Consider the following 23,073-nt stretch of genomic DNA (forward strand, 5'->3'; position numbering starts at 1 on the left):
CACCATTCACACCAAAAGCAAACTTAAATAGCAAATTTAACCAAACCAAAAGATATTATTTTATATAAATAAAAATAAAGTACTAATCATCCATTACAATCAAGAGTAATATAAATAAATATAAGAATACAATAAAAATAAAATAATGTCAATCCGCAGGTGGATGGTCGTCGTTGTCTCCACGTGATGTGCCGCTGTCTCGACGGGTGCCTGATGTGCCAGGAGCCTACAAGAAACATATCAAAAGCATGATTTGCATATCTATAAATAAAAATATATAAATCATTAAATTAATACAAAAATATATATTTAATAATATGTGTTTACCTGAGATGGACCATACATCTCTAATAAAGATGTAAGCCGATCAATCTGTCCCCTCATGGCCTGCATCTCGGCACGGCTCTGTCGCATCTCCTCCATCTCAGCGGCATGACTCTGTCTAATCTCCTGTATCTCCGTCTCGAGTCTGCGAATGCGTGAATCCTGAGCATCTACTGCAGCATGCTGTGTATATCTACTAACCTCAGATAACTGAGTGGGGGTGACTCCTACTCCATAACCCCTCACTCGGTCGTAGCGCTCTGGTCCCATCAACTCTGTGAACACCTCGGCCTCGATACGGCTCTGCTGCGTAGATGCTGCGGACTCGTCGTCATGCTCCACAATGAGAGATGTAGCCCTCTCTTGTATTTATTTTGAAAACAAGAGTTATACATTAATAGCTAACAAAATTAAATTTAAATCATTGCAAAAAATAGAATATTAATAATGTCGTACATATAAATCTCTCGACTCATCTCGAACAAAAGTACCATCCTGATGAGTATGAGTCATCCGGTAAAACTCCACTTGTCCGGGTTCCCTCCCATGCTCATCCACCTACACAAATAATTTTAGTTTTAAGCAAATAGTTATAATAATTTAAAAAAATATATGAGTATCATGATACAGACATGGTCCACGATACATAATGATATTAGTTATATAAATATTTTAACATAAAAATTAAAAGTTAATTATGAAAGTTTAAGGAACATACAAACTCCTGTCGGAGTCGTGCATAACTCTTCGACCCCGATGTATGAGGAACAGACTGAGCTGCTCGTGCAGCTCTACCAATAGCAGAATAAGTCTGTAAAATAAAGTAAAATACTTGTTATATGTATAATATATAATAAAAATTAATATTTTTATAAAATATTTTAAAAAAAAAGATAATGAGCAGATAATATACCTGTGCCCTCTCGGAGAACCAATAATGAACCAACTCCATCCACTGATGAGGGGGTACATCAGGAGGACAATTCCTAGCAACCTCCTCCTCTATCATACCTTGTCTCATATAGTCCTTCTTCAATTGTGCTCTATATTCTTTCCATTTGCAGTTGAGAGACTTCATTACAAAATCATGAGTGGATGGAGGGAGAACAAACTTGCTCTATAAAAAAAAAAGTTAAATGAAATAAATTATATAAGTGATTAACAATTAATATACAGTATGAACATCAATTCATTTCCTCTATAACTCGGAGGAGCTCAACTTTATACGTTGGAAGCATGTCATTCCATTTTGCATAGCCCAACGGACATAGCTGAGGCCTCCGAGCAACAGTCCCCAAAAATGAAGTCAATAAGCAGGCAGCTTTCTTAATTGGCTGACCTAGCTGATTGCACTCCACAACAATTCTCTCGCCCTCACGCATCTGCCACACATCTCGTACTACTGTGGGTCTGCGTCTGGGGCGTACTCTCTCGGATCCGTCTGCAAAAAATACATACAAGTAACTATATCATAAATATACATAAAATGAAATAAAAATAAAATTACATGAAAGACAATATATACCCTGCACGTGTATCTCATCATCTGGCTGATGAACAGGAGGATCGTGCTGTGCTGGTGATGAAGGACAGGGCTCAGAATGCTGTGCAGCTGAACTGGCCTCAGGCTGCTGTGCTGAAGAAGACGTACCGGCCTCTGTCTGTGAAAACTGAAACTGCACACCAGCATATCATCCCCTGCGACGCATGATGTCACCTAGCATTTATATAAATAAAAGGTAGAATCAGTTAATATATGGAGTAAAATAACACAATAATTAATGCAAAATATATACATCATAAATAATTATTACCAGTAACAATCAAGCAGTAGTATTTTCTTCAAATTCTATTCTAACCAACGTCGTCGTAGCATTTAAATCATCAGCTGGCACAAAATTGTAGGGCATACATTGTGTATAAGTGTCATCGTCATCATCCTCCACTTGGTTTTCCATATCATATAAGTCTCTAGGTTTTGTTTTGATGACAGTAAACTAATCTTTATCTTTTGCATCTTGTACATAAAATACTTGTCGAGCTTGAGATGAAAAAATGAATGGGTCATCCTTCAATAACACACCAGTGTGTATCAACCTTGAAAAATTTACAAGTGTAAATCCATTTGCATCTTGTTTCAAATCTCTTGGTGAGTTTATGTCTATCCAATCACATCTAAACAGTACTACTTTAAATTTTTCATAATAATCCAACTCATAGATATCTTTAAGTGCACCATAATAGGATTTTCCATCCGCTTCCACCATAACACTGCTATTCTGTATTTTTCTAAATTTCTCCCATTCTCTAGTATGAAATTTAAAGTCATTAATTATAAAACCGTTATATCTATTCACAATCTTGTTAGGTCCTCGAGCAAGAGCTATTAGTTCATCTGAATTATTTGTCTCCATCATCTTTGATACCTAAAAAAAAATGATATGACGAAGTGCTGTTGAGTTATCTGATATTAAATATGTATCAAAAATTAATGTATCCCATAATTAAATATAAATCACACCTGATTCGAAAGCCACATAGGGAATAACTCGACCAACCATCGCTGTTCAATCCTTGCATTAGGACGAATGTTATGATTGGCTTGTCTCTGATAAATTAAAAATTCACTGCATAAAATATAAATATATCATTTAGAACATTATATCTAATATAAAATTTAAATTTTGATGTCATTCCTTAAATATACTAACCTGCGATGGTCAGATATTATGTCACTATGAAGTAACACATAACGATGTGCTTGTGCTAAAGATTTTTGATCAAGTACAATACTTTCAGCTCTTCCCAAGAATTTTCCAGCAGTTAAGAACTTATACAGTTCTGCATTCTCCACAAAATCATTATGCCGTTGAGGTCGACTAAAAATAGTCTCTACACCTTGAAGATATCTTAAACAAAATGTCAAACATTCATCCGCAATATATGCTTCAGCAATCGAGCCTTCGGGATAGGCTCTATTTCGCACATAATCTTTAAGACGCACAAGATACCTTCAAGAATTAAATATTTATTAAAATATCAGTATGCTGTTATTTCTAATAAAATTATCAAAAGATTTAAAGTTTGCAATAATACCTCTCAATAGGATACATCCATCTATAATGTACCGGTCCACCAACTTTAACTTCTGAAGCTAGGTGAATGAGCAGATGTACCATAATAGTGAAAAATCCAGGAGGAAAAATTTTTTCCATCTGGCAAAGTGTAATTACAATATCGGATTCTAACTGATCAAGTTTCTGAGGATCAATAACTTTAAAACATAATGCCTTAAAGAATGACGATAATCGAAGTACAATTGTAACAACTTGTTTCGGCAATGACGATCTTAAAGCTATTGGAAAAATATCTTGCATCAATATGTGACCATCATGACTTTTAAGATTTCAAAGTTTTCGATCCTTTAGATGCACACATCATAAAATATTTGATGCATATCCATCAGGTACCTTGATACATTTCAAAACTCCCAAAAAATTATCCTTTTCTCGAGCAGACATTGTGTAACATGCAGGAGGCACATAAATTCTATCATTAGCAAGCATTTTAGGATGAAGTTCCTGTCGGATACCCATTTCTTTTAAATCAAGACGTGCCTTCATGTTATCTTTGCTCTTTCCATCAAGCTTTAAAAATGTTCCAAGTAAATTATCACAAACATTCTTCTCTATATGCATGACATCAAGATTGTGTCGAATAAGATTATGTTTCCAATAAGGTAAGTCAAAAAAGATACTTCGTTTTTTCCATAAATGTTTACTGGGCTGTTGTGTAGATGCTATCTGTGTGTCTTCTTCATTTTCATCCTCAAAATAATTATCTGGATCTTGAAACACCTCTGCATCTATAGTACTGATACTGACTTCCTCTGGTAACCCTTCATGCACTGAGCTTTCAACATCATCCCTTCCTCTTTTTTTAGAGGACTTTGAGTGCTTACCATAGCTATAATTGATGCCATCCATTTGTCTATGAACATCAGTTCCAAAAGGTGAAATAGGAGCACATCCCAATTCTATAGTACCATCAAACAAATCTTTCTGAAATCGAAACGGATGATTTGCTTCCAACCATCGACGATGTCCCATGTAACAAAATTTACCTCCATGTTTTAACCAAATTGAATGTGTTGAATCTCCACAACAAGGACATGCGACCCGTCCCTTTGTACTCCAACCAGATAAATTGGCATATACTGAAAAATCATTAATAGTCCATAACAAAGCTGTCCGTAGTTTAAATGTTTGGCCGTTGGAAGCATCAAATGCATCAACACCCTCCCACAACTGTTTCAATTTCTCTATTAAAGGCTGTAGGAAAATATCAATATCATTGCCTGGACCCTTATCTCCTGGAATAACCATTGACAAGATAAGTGATGATTGTTTCATGCACATCCACGGTGGCAAATTATAAGGTATCAAAACGACTGGCCAAGTGCTGTAGGTAGAACTCAGGGTCTGAAATGGATTGAAGCCATTAGAAGCTAAGCCAAACCTAACACTACAAACATCAGAGGCAAAATCAGGATGCCTATCATCAAATGCTTTCCATTGAAGACTATCTGCTGGATGTCTCAATATTCCATCCTTTGTACGTCCTTCATCATGCCATCTCATTGATGAAGTTGTTTTTGATGATGCATAAATCCTTTTCAATCTAGGTATAAGAGGAAAGTAATGCAATACCTTGGCCGGTTTCTTTTTACTCCGCGTTGCATCCAATTCATTTAGTACATCGTCTCGATCTTTTTTTTGTGTTATCCATCTTGAAGATCCACATACATTGCATGACTCTTGATTAGCGTTTTCATCCCGATATAACATACAATCTTTCGGACAACTATGAATCTTTTCGTATCCAAGATCCAATTCCTTTACTACTTTTTTGGCTTCATAATACGATGGTGGTAAACGAGTGCTTTCTGGAAATGCATCCTTTAATAACTTGAGCAGCATGGTAAAACTCTTTCCAGACCATCCATTCAAATATTTTATATGAAATAAATGTACAAGAAAAGAAATCTTAGAAAATTTCGTACAATCCGGATATAATTCTTCGTCTGCATCTTTCATTAAGGTGTGATAACGAGCTGTCTCATCATTAGATGTATGTATAGGCTCTTCAACATGCATACATTCCGTATGCGTACATCCATCAAACATCCCAACTGTTTCTTGTATACTACTGGATTCTCCTAAATTTTGAACACCAAATCCAAAAGCATCTGTGATCAAACCCCTTATATCATCATCTCTTGCAGAATTGTCTTGTAGGCTAGTGGATCCAAAATGAGTCAGGGGTTGGTTACATGATGATGGCAATATAGATTCTCCATGAAAAATTCAGTCGGTATAACCTCTTAAAAAACCATTCCATACCAAATGTTCTTCAACATTTTGTGGATCTAAAGAAGAACTATTTACACATTTCCGACATGGACAAAAAATCTTTCCATTCAAACTACTTTTCTCCATACCAAATTTAATGAAGTCATGAACTCCATCTAAATATTCTTTACTATTCCTTGGTTTATTTATCCAACTTTTGTCCATTGTAGGATAAAAATGACCGAACTTGTAATTTATCTAAAAATAAAAAAAAATATACAATCTATATTAATGCAATGAGTAAAAAATATCAGTCATTTCATAAAATCTAAAAAAATAACAGCTAGATAAAGTTTACATAGTAAATGCTTGCTATCATCAACTAATAGGTAAAGAAGGTCCTATCCCATTCAGAAAATGTATTAATTCTATAGGTCAATTACAGAAATCAAATGATATGCAACAAGAGCCGAAAAAAATTTCGACAGCATTTCTCCTTAGTTCTTCCGTATAGGAAGAACAAAAGGAAAATACCATCCGAAATTTATTTCGAACCCTCAGCATACCATTTGATTATGGTAATGACTTATAGAATTACTCACATTTTCCAAACTGTCCATACTGGATAATCAATTGATCAATATACATAATTCTTTTATCCGTACAAAAATAAATAAATATACGGATACAATAGAATATGTACATTAATCAAAAGACGGGTCTATGTTTCTATGCAATACAATTTTTTTTAAAATTAATTCATAATTAACATTGCCTGGCATGAAATTCACAACCATCTCAAAAACACCCATGAAAATCTACTTAGCATGGATTTTAAAATTAAAATCCATGCTAAGTACTTTTTTTTTTTTTCAAAATGAACAGTGTGGAACAGCTGCCTACCTAGCAGAAGAGTATTGTAGCTATAACGAGTATCTATGTTACCTTTAAGAGAAATCATTACATAGGAAATGTGGAATCTGCTAATATAACATTTTATAATAAACTTAAGATTACTACAATGATGTATTGTTCATGTTATTAAGAAAAACATGCCAAATGTAAACTTTAATTTAACTCTTTTAGCGTCGTATAAATAAATATATTTTAATAGTTTCATATCAAGAAAGAGTTAGTGCATTGATGAAGTTTCATGATCATAATTTTTTTAAAAAAAATATGAACTTAATATGTGTTAAAATTAACATGAACAAAGAATGCAATTTATTGGTTAGATTGCATTTTGGAGTCTTTACTTTGTCAAGAGAAACAAACCAATCGATTTTTTTTGCTATTATATAAATAAGGGTACTTGAATGGTCTTATATTAAGAAAAGTTTAGTGCATCCATGAAGTTTTAATATCATGCTTCATTTAAAAAAAAATATGTGAACTAAATATGCCATAATATTAACATAAAAAAATCTAATAATTGATTAAATTGTTACTTAACTTTCTATTCTCGATAGACACCATATAAAAAATTTACTGTATAGAATGGATTCCAAACAAAGTCATTTATCCTCTTGATATGATATTTTAAAGTAAAACTTTTGGTTCAAAATGCACAATAACAAGGCATAGATTAGATAAAGAACAATTTTAATCCAATTAATTGGACTTAAACATACAGTTAGTCTCTTATTCAATTGATAAGCAGAGATTGATAGCTAACTTTATGTTCAAAATTCCATAAGAGCAGTTCATTTAGATTAACCTATCCTTCTTAGATGGTCATGTTGCCATTTGTTATAATTTATTCAATCAATTTTTCTCCTACAATAAAAGGACTTCATGGGTTTGACATCCTGCTTTATCATTTCATGTGCTATGGAACAGGGGTGATAATTTTATCTATATTTTTTTAAAAAAATATATAATAAAAATTATATGATTATAAAATTATATTATGATATTTTTTTATAGTATTTTATTATGAAGGACGTTTGAAGATATTACATATATCATATTTTTATATATTTTATTATTTTTTTAAAAAATAATATAATATATATATTTTTCTCTTTCTCCTTCTGTCCGTGCTTTCTCCGTGCCCATCCCACCCCCCCACGCCACACGGGCTCCTCCGCCGTGCCCCCCCGGCCCCGGCCACCCACCAACCGCGGCTCCTCCGCCCTCTTCCCCCGACCCGCCGCCTGTGCCTCTGCGCTCCCGATCCCACCCCCACCACCACCCGACGGGCTGCGGCTTCTCCGCGCCACCGCGGCCCACCTCCCCGCACGATCCGCGGCTTCTCTGCGCCACCACGCCCTGCCGGAGCCACCGCCCACCTACCCCCCGACAGGCCACCCCCTCCTATGGCCCGCGGTTTCTCCACGGCACCAACCCCCCACCTACTCGCCCCCCCCCTCACATTACCAAGAAGATACTGCTTACAAATTTAAGGAAAAAGAAACGAGACCCTAACAAGAACAAGCCATATGCAAGAAAGCCAGCAACTCAAAAGCTTAAATGACGAAGAGAAAAAGGGAGGAGAAGGACCAACCTCGGAGGAGAGGTACTCGAGGACGGCGGCGAGGAAGACCGGAGCGCACCGGTGGCAGAGATGGGGTCGGCGGAGGAAAGGATGGAAAGGGGCGGCGGTAGATAGATTAGGGCACGGGAGGTTGGGGTATTAAACGAACCTAACGATGCTTTTTAGCGTCGTTAAATAGTGGCGTAAAAAAGCGTCGGCATTTTCTTTATTTAACGACGCTTTTGCTAAAAGCATCAGCATTGACAATGCTATAATTTTACGACGCTTTTAAGCGTCGTTAAACGACGACGCTTTTTAAAAGCGTCGGCAGGTCAGTGCAACTTGCCGACACTTTCCAAAAGCGTCGGCAAAAAATGGTCGCTAAACACCTTTTTCGTTGTAGTGTATTGCCCAATATGAGGAGCGGTTTCATATGCAAACACTCGGTATGCCTCCAAAAATTTAGATCCTAATGGGATGTCCCATGAGATATCAGGATAGAATATCATCTCATATATCGGGACAGAGCCATCCTGCTAGCATCCCAATATTCTGATCAGGGCGTCTTGGGATATCTTCTGTCCCAAGTATCGAAACAGGGTGGGACATCAACGCATTCCATTCCATGAAAAAAAATCAGGACAACCTATTCTATGAGATTTAGAACCTTGTATGCCCCCATACCAAATATCAGTTTGATACAAGTACATTACCATACCACCCAATGCAAGTTGGTACAAACAAGCATGGCAAACTCTGGTCCAAACCACTTATCCTAACCCCCTAAAAATGTTTAAACAAAAGATAAGACGGCATGATTTTTGTGAATCCTATCATTCCCAAGCAGTACCTTAGGTATGCTTGAAGAACCACGTTCAAGATTGCTCACGTCCCAAATATTAGCATAGCAGTAGAAAAGGTGGAAGATAGAGAACAAACCAGCAAAAAATCTACACTTTGCTATGAAATATTCCAGTCAATTAGGAGGTGTTTGTTGGAAGGAGTGGGGGTTTGAAATCGGAATCGGAATTGGTGACTCCCATTCCAACCATTTGGTTGGGAGGAGTCCCATTCCGATTTCGATTCTAAGATGGAATGAAAATGGCTCAATTTATATACAACTCAATCCCTACTCTCCTCTATGGATCCAAATTTTCATTCCAATTTCGATTCCGATCATGAACCAAATGCTTCGAAGGATTTGGCCATTCCGATTCCGATTCCAAGCCGATTCTCATTCTCATTTCGATTTCGGTTACGAACCAAATATCCCCTTAATGTTAACATGTTGCATTGATCATAGTTGAGGTTCCAGCAGCAACTCTATTCCGCGGAAGTAAACTCTTTTGGTGCATGTCATGCTCCTCTTTGCTTTTGATTTTTTATTTTTCTTGGTTTCAACTTCAAGGAGATGCTGATACTTTTGGATTTATTGTTTGTTCTGCTTTCCCTGGGATCTAGATCATTTTCCTGAATTTGAGATCAGCTTTATTTAATTTCTAAATTTTTCTTAGTGTTCTCGTTTTAAATTCGAGGAATATTGTCACCAAACTGATTGATGCCTCTTACATATGTTTTATTTTTATTTCTTTTATTTTGAATTTGCTTTTCCTGTTTCCTAATTAATTAACTCTTTGTTCTGTATCCTGTAAGTGGTTGTTAAACTATGCTTTTTTTTTTTTTTAATTTTTGATGAGAAGAAGGTTAAACCTCCATTATTTACTTATATATGGTAACATAGTTTGTTTACATAGGAGATGTAACAGGGAGTAGCTGTATCCATATCGGAGTGGTAACAACATTCAAGTACATCCGAGGAAACATAAGTATTTCTCGTCATCATCTTGGTATTGAACCTATTGCTAAGGCTGTGTCTGAACTCATATTATCCTCATCAACATCGATTCGCCTACCACCAGCGAATGCAATGCCTGCCCGGCCATGAAGAACCTTCAGTTCCACCTGTTTGCACCTCGGATAGCCTCCGATGGGTGTGCACGCAGTCTTAAACAAGAAAAGCATTTCAGATGGGAGCTAACAATTTCATCCATTAAGCCGTCGCTTGAGACATCCAAGAGAGAAAAAGCGCTGCAATTTGCCGAGCAATTGATCTTGGGCAGAAATAGGGGAAGAATGTGAGGTCCCCCCTCGATGGCTCAGGCTTCGACGAGGTGGGCGGCATCCGGTCGATGGTGACAGAGCAAGGCCGACCGGCGGTGAGGTTCAACCAGTGAGGTTTCCCCTTCTTTTTTTTTTTATTTTTCAAAAAACAGGGGACCCACCCCTTTCTTCATGATTTTCGGCCATTGGTCGGTCGCCAGCGGCCAAGCACTCTTAGAGAAGAGAGAGAGAGATAGGGGTCCGGTCCTGGGGATGAGACACCGCATCCGGCGGCACCGGTGGTCAGAAAAGAGAGAAAAGTGGCCGGTCAAACTGGGGTTTCACGCTTCATGGGTTTTCTGGTGATCCCGATGGCCTGCGAGGGGTCTAAAGCCATGGGGAGAAAAGAAAGAGGGGGAGGAAGAAAAATTGAACCGTTATCTGAGCTCCGGTGGTTTCTTCGACCTTCGATTTCCAACGAACATGAGAAGAGGTTGCCGCGGCTTCCACAGAGAAAAGAGGAGGAATCGGACTTAACAATCATCGATGGAGGCTCGTGAGGGAGAGGGGAGTCTTGTTTATAGAGGGTTCTAGAGCTCTAAGGATCTTAGAATTCTTCTCCGTCCGAGATTCATCGGAGAAGAAGACTCCCATCGGGAGTCTTCTTCCCATTCCCCTCTTTTTTTTTTGTATGGGCTTGCTTTTATATGGGCCTAGTCCAAGGCCCAAAAGGGCCGGATGTTACATTCTCTCTCCCTTCAAATAATTTCATCCTCGAAATTAAGTTATGTTGCTTGAGATACATACATAAAAATATACACTCATCATGTCATTCTCACACTTCCAATAATGTTTTGCATATTATTTATTTCTCATGATCTTGCTATAACAAAAATTCTTTGAAATCTCAAACTCATCCCTTCTTATTGACTTCTCCACCTTTTTTTTTCAAAGAACCATAATATTTTTCACTAATAACAGGACTATCAAGCTATCAACATAAAACTTGGCATATCTAGGATTTCTTGATATTATCTGCAATAAACTAACCTACAGGCAAAAATTATCCGGTTATGATTAGATTGGATCATGATCTCTAACATCCTTTCATTATCAACAAAATCCTTCCTTATTTACAACTAATGTATTTCATATTATCTTTTGATTTAAAGGAGTAATATTTCTAATCAATTTATACCACCATGCTTTTACTACGCACTCTGATCTTAATTTACCCAAATTATATAGGTTTATCAAAAGATATCCTCGTATGCTAGATCAATCAAAAATATATCCAAATCTTAATTTTTTTTATATAGATTTTAGAGTAAAACTTTAAGTTTCTTTATCTTTACTGCTCCTTGGGCATAGCACATAAAAATAAAATTTTGATCCACTTTTATGTTTGAAATCATTACATAAGCTTGATCACTCCTCAAGAATCCAATATGTCTAAAATTAATTAGAGTTTAAACTTCGATTTACCTTTTAATCATTTGGACAATTTTCAAACTAATCATTTCTTTGCAAAAGAATTAACTTCAACTTGAACAAACTAGAAGAACTCAAGTCAACATCTTTGTAAGTAGAATTAACTTAATTATTTCTTGTAAAGCTCCCTTCATCACAACCCTTAGCATCAATAAATAAATCTATGCAAAATTTTGTCCCCCTTATATGTTAAGACTTATATAAATCATCCCAATAATAAGATACCTTAGATCAGCTCAGAAATTTTAACTTTGATTTGAACTACATAAATAAGGAATCTAATCCATAGATTATTAAAGATTTGATCATAACGTGTATATCATACCCTAATTAACCAATTTTTTTTTTCAATTTGACAATAATATCAAAGTACCTTAGATCCACTTAGAAAAGCCAACTTTTGACTTGAAATTTAAATGCAACTTGAAAGACCAAGAAATTAGATCCAAGTATGATATTTTGAATAACCCAAAATTTCACTAAGATGTATATCTTATATTCACATAATAAAATCTAAATATATTTTTCATCTAAAATTGAGTATATGATATCTTATAGGTTCAATGCTCAAAAATATTTCTCTCTCATATAATACAATTTTTTTTCTTAAACCATACCCTAATTAACTTCTTTTTGATAAGTCCAAAATTTATAATGCTCAAAAAATTATCATCAAAATTAGAAAAGTTATCATAATCTTCACCCATATAAGTTTCGCATTCAAAAATCATCGAGTATACTCAATGCAACACATCAATATCTCCCTCTTCATTTCAAAGTCAACACTTCTCATACTCAGATCAACCCTACTAATTGAAATCTAAGATATAATTTATCAATTCTATTATCATATGCCACTTATGCATAAATTTTATCATAGTAGCCATTGATTCGAAATCCAAATATTGAATCCTTTCTTTTATGTCTATCATATTCCTCATGATCATAACCTAAATTCAAATATCTCTAATGTCATAATTTTGAATAATTATAACCTTAAGATCAAATACCACTTAAGTCATATTTTCTAGTGATCATAACCTAAACTTTTATACCATTCTATCACCTCCTTAATGATTATAACCTCAAGCTTTGATATTATCTATCATACTCTATTGATTAAAATCCTAAAGTTGTCACAGTCCCTAGTGACTTTAAAGTCTTGATACCACTTCAGTCATATGCTCTGATATCACTCTATCACATCCTATTGATCATACATAAAGCTTTGATATCACTTCATAATTTCTAATGATCTTAAACCTAAGTTCTGATATTATTCTATCATATCGTAATCACTTATATCATAATCTTCAAATGATCATAACCTAAGCTCTGATATCTCTCTGTAATATTCTAATCACTTATATCATAATCCCTAATGATCATAACCTGACTCTCATACCATTCTGTCACACCCCCAACCCAACACCTGGGTCGGATACGTGATGGCCGCACACTCTTTAGAGCAAGCTCTAAAGAATATGTAAGGCCAAAATTAAATTATTACAACCTTAACATCCATAATATTTAATTTTAATAATAATTAGTAAAATTTGCATAATTACAATTGAAATTCTTTCAATCCTCTGATCAGATATCAATGGCACTCTATCTATGCATCCGCTCACTCGCAAATCTATACCATAGCCAACTATGAACATTCTGTAACTCTAAGAAGAAAAGAAAGATGATGGGGTGTGAGCTTTACAGTCCAGTAAGAATTCTCATATCACACCAATATATTAATATAATCTAAAAAATAAGGATAAGCAATAAAATATAAAATTCGATATCCAATATCCAAAATAATGTAAATATCCATAAATTATCTATCTTGTCAAAAGAGATGCATCATCATATGTTAATAAGTGAAACAATTTTATTCAAAGATTGTTTCATATCTTATCTTTCTATTCTCTTCTATTATCACATCATCTTTAATCCTTTTCTTTTTGGCTTTGGCTTTGGACTACCAGGATCATGCGACGATCTTTTATCAAATCAATTTCTGTGATCTTCTTCGGATAGAAATATTCATGATCTTTCTCGGATCAAAGTGGCCATGATCTTTCTCGAATCAAACCATTCATGATCTTTTTCAAGTCAAATCATTCATGATCTTTCTCGGATCAAATTCTTCCACACGTAAGCCTGTGGGGGCTGTCCCAAGCATAAGCTCTTGGTAGGCTATTCCAGGCACAAGCTCCTGACGGACTATTCTACATGACAAGGTCCATCCAAACCATATATCTCTTTCTTTTTATTTTCATGAAATTATAATATTTTGACTTCATTAATCAATTCAAATTTTACAGTGTAATCAAAACAAATATGTCATACCCATATATCATGCCATCAATCACTGATATATATATATATATTGACATAACATACTCATACTCAAAATTATATAAACAAATAATGGAGTCTCAATATAGCAAAATCATCGGTCACAAATTCAACTATGCAAAACCAACGATACAATACCAACGACAAAATAGCATATATAACAGTGATCATGTACAGAGATTCTTACCTTTATCGATGATTGATCCAAGCACAGAGATCAATATTCTTCATTGATTTATGAATTTTGTAAACAAAATATTTCACTCGACATCTTATGCAGATAATCATATCGCTTCATAACCCTGATCAAATATGAAAATTATATATGAAGAAATTATCGATAATCGATCCTAATAATATAAATTTAGGATCTCTCCTAGGATTAACCAAAATTAAGATTTGTCTGGGTATCTAGACCCTCCATTGATCCATAAGACTTCTAAAGAGAGAAAATCCATGAAGAAAAAAAATTTAGAGAGAGAAAGTAGAGAGAGAAAGTGAAGAGAGAATCTTCATATCCTTCAGATGAGGCAATCATGATCGAGATCATCAGAGGTTCTATCAGGATGACTCATTATGGATTAACCATGATCGATATTATAAATTTCGAATAGAGATCAGACCGAGATCCAATCTACTGTATGAATTTCGAAGCAACTCAGATCATCATATTTTCATCTTAAGTTTATCCTAAGATCCATGATGTGACTAGAGAGAGAGAATGATCCTAAAGAGATAAAATTCATAAAGAGAGAAAAAAGGTCTAGAGAGAAAAATAGAGAGAGAATTTAGAGAAAAAATTTTTAGAGAGAGAAAATAAAGAAAAGTCGGCAAAGAGAAAAAATAAAGAGAGAAGAGGAAAGAGAGAGAAAAAACTCTCTCTTATTTTTCTCCCCTATTTTTTTTTTATTTTTCTATATTTTTTTTCTTTTTTTTTCTTTTTCTTTTTCTCTTTTTTTTTTCTTTTCTTTTTTTTTCTTTTCCTTCTTCCCGCGGCCTCCCTTGGGCCGAAACAGGGGAAGACCGTGAGGTCCCCCCTTGGTGGCTCGGGCTTCGACGGGGTGGGTGGCATCCGATCGACGACGACAGAGCAAGGCCGGCCGATGGCAAGGTTCGGCCGGCGAGGTTTCTCCTTCTTTTTTTTTCTCGAAAAATAGGAGACCCACCCCTTTCTTCATGTTTTTCGGCCATTGGCCGGTCGCCAGCGGCCAAGCACTCTTAGGGAAGAGAGAGAGAGAGAGAGATGGGGGTCCGGTCCTGGGAATGAGACACCGCAACCGACGGCGTCGGTGGCCGGAAAAGAGAGAAAAGTGGCCGGTCGAACCAGGGTTTCACGCTTCATGGGTTTTTCGGTGATCCCGACGGCCGGCGAGGGTTCTAAAGCCATGGAGAGAAAGGAAAGAGGGAGAGGAAGAAAAATTGAACCCTTACTTGAGCTCCGGTGGCCTCTTCGACCTTTGATTTCTGACGAACACCAGAAGAGATTGCCGTGGCTTCCACGGAGAAAAGAGGAGGAATCGGGCTTAACAATCACCAGTGGAGGCTCGTGAGGGAGAGGGGAGTCTTGTTTATAGAGGGTCCTAGAGCTCTAAGGGTCCTAGAATTCTTCTCCGTCCGGGATTCATCGGAGATCGGGAGTCTTCTTCCGGTTCCCCTCTTTTTTTCTTTTTTTTTTTTGTATGGGCTTGCTTTTATATGGGCCTGGTCCAAGGCCCAAAAGGGCCGGATGTTAGAAAAAGCTTCTTTCTAAAATAAACTATATGTTCATTAGGTTGAAGAGAAGAATGTTCGAGGTCGGTATAAGGCAAACATCATTAAGAAGTTGACAAAATCAGTGAAGAAGAAGCTGGTTGTGTATTTTCCTCTTGGTACTGACTATTGGAGGCCTGTAGATGAAAATCAAACTCTATTGAGAAACTATTTAAGCTTTGCTATGAGACAACATGTTCAAGCTCCTATTTTTGAGGGGGACAAAATAAATGATGACAAGAAGACTGTAATTTGGGCAGACATAAATGTAAGCAAACTTTTCTCATATTTTACTCTTTATATGAATGTGTGCTTTGCTAGGTAGGCATACCACTTGTTATACAGATGTGTTTATAAGCAATGATTGTGTTATGTGTTTTAATATGGTAGAGATACTTTGTAGTGAGTTTGGTTAGTCCACATAAGTTTTAGAAGCTGGAGGAACGAAATGGGGAACTAAAGCATGATAGTCCAGAGCAGAAGCAGGATAAATTTTATAGCTTTTGTGTTTTTCATATGGGTGAGACATATCGGAAATGGAAAAGCAAATTATATTAGAAGGCGTATCTCCAATACAATATAGATGCAGAGTGCATGGATTATCTCCCAGATAACATGCCGGAGTGTATGAAGCAAGAGCTTCTCCAAGAATACAAAAAACCTGAGTGGAAGGTTTTAATCACATTCCTTTTATAGATTGAGTCGTCAAAGAATAAAAAATTTAAGTGGATCTATTTTTACATTCAACTATATGATTTTTAGTAATTAGAAGTATTAATTTAATAACTGTTGGACTGTAGGCAAGGAGCGAGAGTTGTGCAGCTAGCCATGCTAAGGTGAAAAACAAGCATACAACAGGTCCAATCCCGTTCCTCCAACATGAATACAATATGGTAAGGATCAGTTGGTGCTTTATTTTTTGTTTTCTCGACTTATTTTGGACAAGCAAGTCTATTTATTGATGATGTTTGTATTGTAGATGGATGAGGAATCATGTTAGTTGGCTCCAGCTAGTGAAGTATGGAGTGCTGTGCATGGTGCAAGGGCTGAGGAGTCTGGTTTTCATGATGATGAATCTCTGCGCATATATGCAAGCATTGTTTATACATTCTTTTTATTAATTTTACTGCTCTCTATTCTTATATGTAAGCATTGTTTATACTTCTTTATCTATCCTTTCTTTATCTACTCCTACATTATTGAAAAATTTTTACTGATTTTGTAAGGTTAATTAGGAGACATCTAACATATGATTATCATTTATAATTTTGGTAATGTAGGAAAGATGAAGGAGATCGAGAATCATCCTATTATGAATGGTGAGACAGCACTTGTTAGGGAGGAGATATATGCTGGGGCAATGAACATCAATGGCCATTATTTTTGGGGCAGGGGAAGTGGTTACAGTTCCCATGTTGTGGGTCCATCTTGGATGAAGCAGATCCCAGAGGAGGAATGGGACAACATGATCCGGGACAATATTGCTTTGAAGGAGGACAACAACAAATTGAAGGAGGATAACATGAAGATGAAGGAGGAGCTGGCTACACTCGGATCAAAGTTTGCAATGTTTGAGCAACTCCTACTGTACAAAAGCCTACACGTCCATCAAAACCAGGCTCATCTTCAGCCAACCCTTTTATGAACTCAGAGAATCAGGCATTTACAATTTCATTGCTTCTGCAACCTCAGATGAAAGAGCTTGCTCAAATTTCTTCATTCTTGGAGCCTAAATATGCGTTCATGGTTCCTAATTACAATCCCAATGGCACATCCTGTTTGATCTTGTTTCCATGCTCCATCCACATTTATTTTATGGAGACCCACATTTATTTTATTGCTTGTTAAACTTAAAAGATGTATTAGTGTTAGAGAAAGGCCATTTTAATTTAAACCATGTTTTTGATTGCTTGTTAAACGTTAATTAGGTGGACCTTGATTTTTTTTTTTTTTTTTATTGTTGTTGCAGGCCAACCCGATGGGTTTGAGGGAAGACACTACTTATTGTAATAACACTTTTGGGTGTTGGAGATGCTATTTTATTGTGTGGTGAAAGTACGTTTGAGTCCTTATATGTGTGTAGTTGTTTTAGATGGTTCTTTTGGATTATGAAATGCTACGGATGGATGATGAACTTGTGTGCTTTTGGTATTGAATTTAATGATGATGGAGTTTATTAAGTATATGAATTGTGCTCATAGCTTGTTAATTATGTGATTGTATGAGAAAGTTTGATGGAGAAATATGAAATTGTTGATATAGGTTTGGATGTATAAGACTAGCTTTGGTAGGGTGGTTCAGCATTTAGTGACGAAGATAGAGTTTCATCAACATAGATATAGCTTTAGGTAACAGAAAATATAATACTGTCGCCTAAAAATGCCTATGGTGACAGTAATTGTAACAGCCCAGTTACTTGGGCCTGTAGCCCAGACGGCTCAACAAAAAAAAAAAAATACAGAGGAGGAGGAAGACTCCTAGTCGGAGTCTTCTTCCTTCCCGTTTCCAGCAAAATCAGACTCAAAGAGTCCGGCTAGGGTAGGAAACCTCCACTATAAAGATTCTCCGTCCTCCCTTAGGAATTTACAACAAAAAATTTCAAAGAAAATCGAGGGATTTGAGAGTTTTTCTCAAAGATATACCGTGGTGGTTGATCGGAAGAAAAGGGTCGCCGGAGCTGTTTTTTGCCGTCGGAACAAGGTATGTTCCTTCTTCCTCCCTTTCGGATTAGTCTCTCCGGCCATTGGGTGCTTGGAAGCCGGCGAGGTGCCGGTTCGGGCTTAAACAGGGACACCCCTGTTTACGTTTTCTTTTTCTTTTTTCGCCGTCGGCAACAAAGGGATGTGGGGGGCTGCCACTGAGACGGCAGCCTCGCCGTCGTCGAGTCCTTGCCGGAAAGGGTGGCCGGAGGTAGATCATCTGGCTGGATTAAGGGAGGCACTCGAAGAAGGGTTTGGGCTCCCTGTTTCGAGCGTGAGGAAGAGGAGAAGAAATTCTTCTCTCTTCTCTAAATAAAATAAATAAATAAATAAATAAATATAATAAAATATATATATATACATAAAATATAATTATATATATATACATACATAAATATAAAATAAATAAAAAAATATTAAAAAAAATATATATATATATATAATATAATTATATATATATATACATACATATATAAAAATAAAATAAAAAAAAGGGGGGGAACATAGGTAAGAGTCAGATAAACCTCAATATATATAAAAAATTTTATTTGGTTAAAATAATTTATTTTTGTTTGATAGGAGAACAGTCCAACGACTAGGGGGACAACGAGTAGGGTTTGATTTTCTGACTATAAGGCTATGAATTTGAATTCTCATTTATCAAGATAAAAATCCTGTACATGATCATCACTAAATATATGTTATTTATTTATTAGTCTTATATGTTGAATCTGCAATATCAAAATTATAATCGATGAGTTTTCTATGCTCGAGACATTGAGATATGGCTTATATGAATATTTTTTTTTAAATATGAGTATGTTATGAAAGGATTTTTTTTAATAATAGAAAAAGAGAAAAGGACTCAATGATGCTCAAGCAGCAAGAGAGAAAAGTATGAAGAAAAGAGGTCGAGCAATTGATTCTCAAGGTTAAAGTAGCAGAGCCTTCAAACCAAAGATCCCAAAATCAAGCCAGACTGCCGTTGGAAGTAAAGCTCAATCTCAAGGGAGCATTATATGTTATAGATGTGAAGGACCCCATCTTAAATGAGATTGCACATGGCTTGGGGGACAATGTTACAAATATGGATGAGATGGCCACAAAGCAGTTGTATGCCGCAGTGGAGGAGAATCACAGAGACAGCAAATACCTCAAAATCCCCAAAATACCCTCACGAATCGGGCACCCCAAGATGTACAAAGACAAGATGTGGGACAACAAAAATCAAAGACCCAAGGACGAGTCTATGCACTTACACAACAAGATGCTAATGCTTCTAACTCAGTGGTGATAGATACTGAACCGATCTCCTAAAATTTTTTTTTATATATATGTCATGAAATATTATATGCTTAGATATATAAGGACATATAGCCCTGAATGATAAATGAATATCTGACAGGTATGATTAAAATAGCATCCAACGATGTCTATGCTCTATTTGATCCTGGAGCTACCCACTCTTTTATAGCAACTAGTTTTATTAAGAAGACCAATGAGATGTCTTCTACACCTCTAGAAAATAATCTCTGTGTCTGCACACCAAGTGGAGAAGTGATCTTGGTTAATTCAATTTGCAAAGATTGTGTACTAAGTATTGAAGATAGGGAGATGAAAGCAGACTTATTAGTCTTAGAGATGAAGAACTTTGATCTAATCTTGGGGATGGATTGGTTAGCAGCATATCATGCTACAGTTGACTGTTTCAAAAAAATAATAATATTTCAAATTCCAGATCAGTCAGAGTTTAATTTTAAGAGTACAAAACCCTTCTTTCACCAGAAGTTCATCTCAGCTATCCGTGCCCAGAAATTTCTTAGAAAAGGATGTGAAGGATTTCTAGCCACTATATTAGACACTCAAGATAATAAACTCAAGTTACAGGATATTCCTATTGTGAAGGAATTTCCTGATATTTTTTCGGATGACCTGTCTGGACTACCTCCTGATCGAGAGATTGAGTTTTCTATTGACTTGATTCCTGGTACGAGTTCAATTTCTAAAGCCCCTTATCGAATGGCTCCAGCAGAATTGAAGGAATTACAAAAGCAATTACAAGAGTTGTTGGACAAAGGATTCATTAGACCTAGTGTGTCACCTTGGGGAGCTCTAGTACTTTTTGTGAAGAAGAAAGATGGTAGCCTTCGGCTTTGCATAGACTATCAAGAATTAAACAAGGTAACAGTACGAAACAAATATCCTTTACTACGAATCGATGATTTGTTTGATCAGTTGCAAGGGGCTCAGGTCTTCTCAAAAATTGATCTTCGTTCTGGTTACCATCAGTTGAAGATACAGTCTGGAGACATATCAAAAACAGCTTTTCGGACTAGATATGGGCATTATGAGTTTTTGGTCATGCCCTTTGGTTTGACCAATGCACCGACAGCCTTTATGGATCTTATGAATCGAGTGTTTGCATCATACTTGGATCGATTTGTAGTTGTATTTATTGATGATATTTTGATTTACTCGAAAAGCTCACTCGAGCATGAAGAATATTTGAGAATTGTATTACAAACTCTGAGGGAAAAGAAGCTGTATGCAAAGCTACAAAAATATGAATTTTGGATGAATAGTGTTACTTTCTTCGGACATGTCATCTCCAAGGATGGTATCTCAGTTGACCCAAGGAAAGTGGAGGCAGTACTTGACTGGAGCCGACCTACTAAAGTATCAGAGATACGTAGCTTTTTGGGATTAGCTGGCTATTATCGAAGGTTTGTGGAAGGTTTCTCTAGTATTGCCATGCCTCTATCTCGTCTAATGCAGAAACAAGTAAAGTTTGAATGGACAGACGAATGCGAGCAAAGCTTCCAAGAGTTAAAAAGACGATTAGTGACTGCTCCAATCTTAACCATTCCATCCGGGACAGATTCACTATTTATAGCGATGCTTCTCGTAAAGGCCTTGGTTGTGTTCTGATGCAAAAGGGAAGGGTGATAGCTTATGCCTCTCGACAATTGAAGTCTTATGAGCGGAATTATCCTACTCATGACCTAGAATTAGCAGCTGTGGTTTTTGCTTTAAAAATATGGAGGCATTACTTATATGGAGAGCATTGCAAGATTTTTACGGATCATAAAAGCTTAAAATATATCTTTACTCAGAAGGAGTTAAATTTGAGACAAAGAAGGTGGCTGGAACTACTGAAGGACTATGACGTGACAATAAATTATCATCCCGAAAAGGCGAATGTTGTAGCTGATGCTCTAAGTAGAAAATTTTCTGGTGAATTGGCTACTCTAATTACCTCACAAAAGCCTATATTGCTAGATTTGGAGGAATCAGGAATCGAAATACGACCACATGATTCTCAAGTTCAGCTTGCAAATCTTGTACTTCAGTCTACTTTGATTGAAAAGATTAAGGCAGCTCAAAAGGAGGATTCAGAGTTACAAAAGGTCATAAAAGCAGTGAAATCCGGTATACAGACAAAATTTTGGACACATGAGGATGGGTCATTGAGATTTGATAACAGACTATGTGTTCCCAAGATTTCAGGATTAAGAGACGAGATCCTAGAGGAGGCTCACTGTTCGGCTTACACTATGCATCCTGGAAGCACAAAAATGTATCAAGATTTGAGAAGAAATTTTTGGTGGTCTGGTATGAAAAGGGATATTGCACAATTTGTAGCCCAATGTTTGGTATGTCAACAAGTAAAAGCTGAACATCAAAGACCAGCAGGACCATTGCAGTCTCTTCTTATTCCTCAGTGGAAATGGGAGCATATTACTATGGATTTTGTGACTGGATTACCTAAAACGCTTCGAAATAATAATGCTGTATGGGTAATTGTTGATCGATTGATGAAATCAGCACATTTCTTACCCTTTCGGATTGGTCTTTCCTTAGAAAGATTGGCAGGCTTGTATATAGAGCAGATAGTACGACTGCATGGAGTACCAGTTACTATTGTGTCAGATCGAGATAGTAAATTTGTTTCTCAGTTTTGGAAGAGTCTTCATAAAGCCCTTGGAATCAAGTTAAATTTCAGTACAGCTTTTCATCCTCAAACTAACGGACAATCAGAACGAACCATACAGATCCTAGAGGATATGTTAAGGGCTTGTGTCATGGACATAGGCGAAGCATGGGATAATCACTTATCATTGGTTGAGTTCGCTTATAATAATAGTTACCAAGCAAGCATTCAGATGGCTCCTTTCGAGGCATTATATAGAAGAAAGTGTAGATCGCCCATTTGTTGGGATGAGGTGGGAGAAAGAAAACTGTTAGGACCAGAAATAGTGCAACAGACAGTGAAAAAAATACACATGATCCAGAAACGGCTTCGTACAGCTCAGAGCAGGCAAAAGAGTTATGCTGATAATAGAAGAAGGGAGCTGGAATTTCAAGTTGGCGATCATGTTTTTCTGAGAGTTTCTCCCACTAAATGTGTAATGAGATTTGGAGTTCGTGGTAAGTTGAGTCCAAGGTATATTGGCCCTTTTGAAATTTTAAACAGGGTTGGAGAGGTTGCATATCGGTTAGCATTACCGCCGGCTTTATCTGGTGTACATAA

The 23,073-nt window shown here is 36.3% G+C and overlaps 1 long non-coding RNA gene across 1 annotated transcript; it reads right to left on the reverse strand.

Annotated features, from left to right (window-relative positions):
* Positions 1 to 779: 779 nt before the first annotated feature.
* On the reverse strand, positions 780 to 1,329 carry LOC140856382 (uncharacterized). The gene is made up of 3 exons (XR_012139542.1): positions 1,238 to 1,329; positions 1,043 to 1,135; positions 780 to 882 (listed from the first exon to the last, which is right to left on the reverse strand). It is a non-coding gene; the product is annotated as an uncharacterized lncRNA (long non-coding RNA).
* Positions 1,330 to 23,073: the final 21,744 nt, after the last annotated feature.

Source organism: Elaeis guineensis, chromosome 3 (genome assembly GCF_000442705.2).
Source record: "Elaeis guineensis isolate ETL-2024a chromosome 3, EG11, whole genome shotgun sequence".
Classification (NCBI taxonomy): Eukaryota; Viridiplantae; Streptophyta; class Magnoliopsida; order Arecales; family Arecaceae; genus Elaeis; species Elaeis guineensis.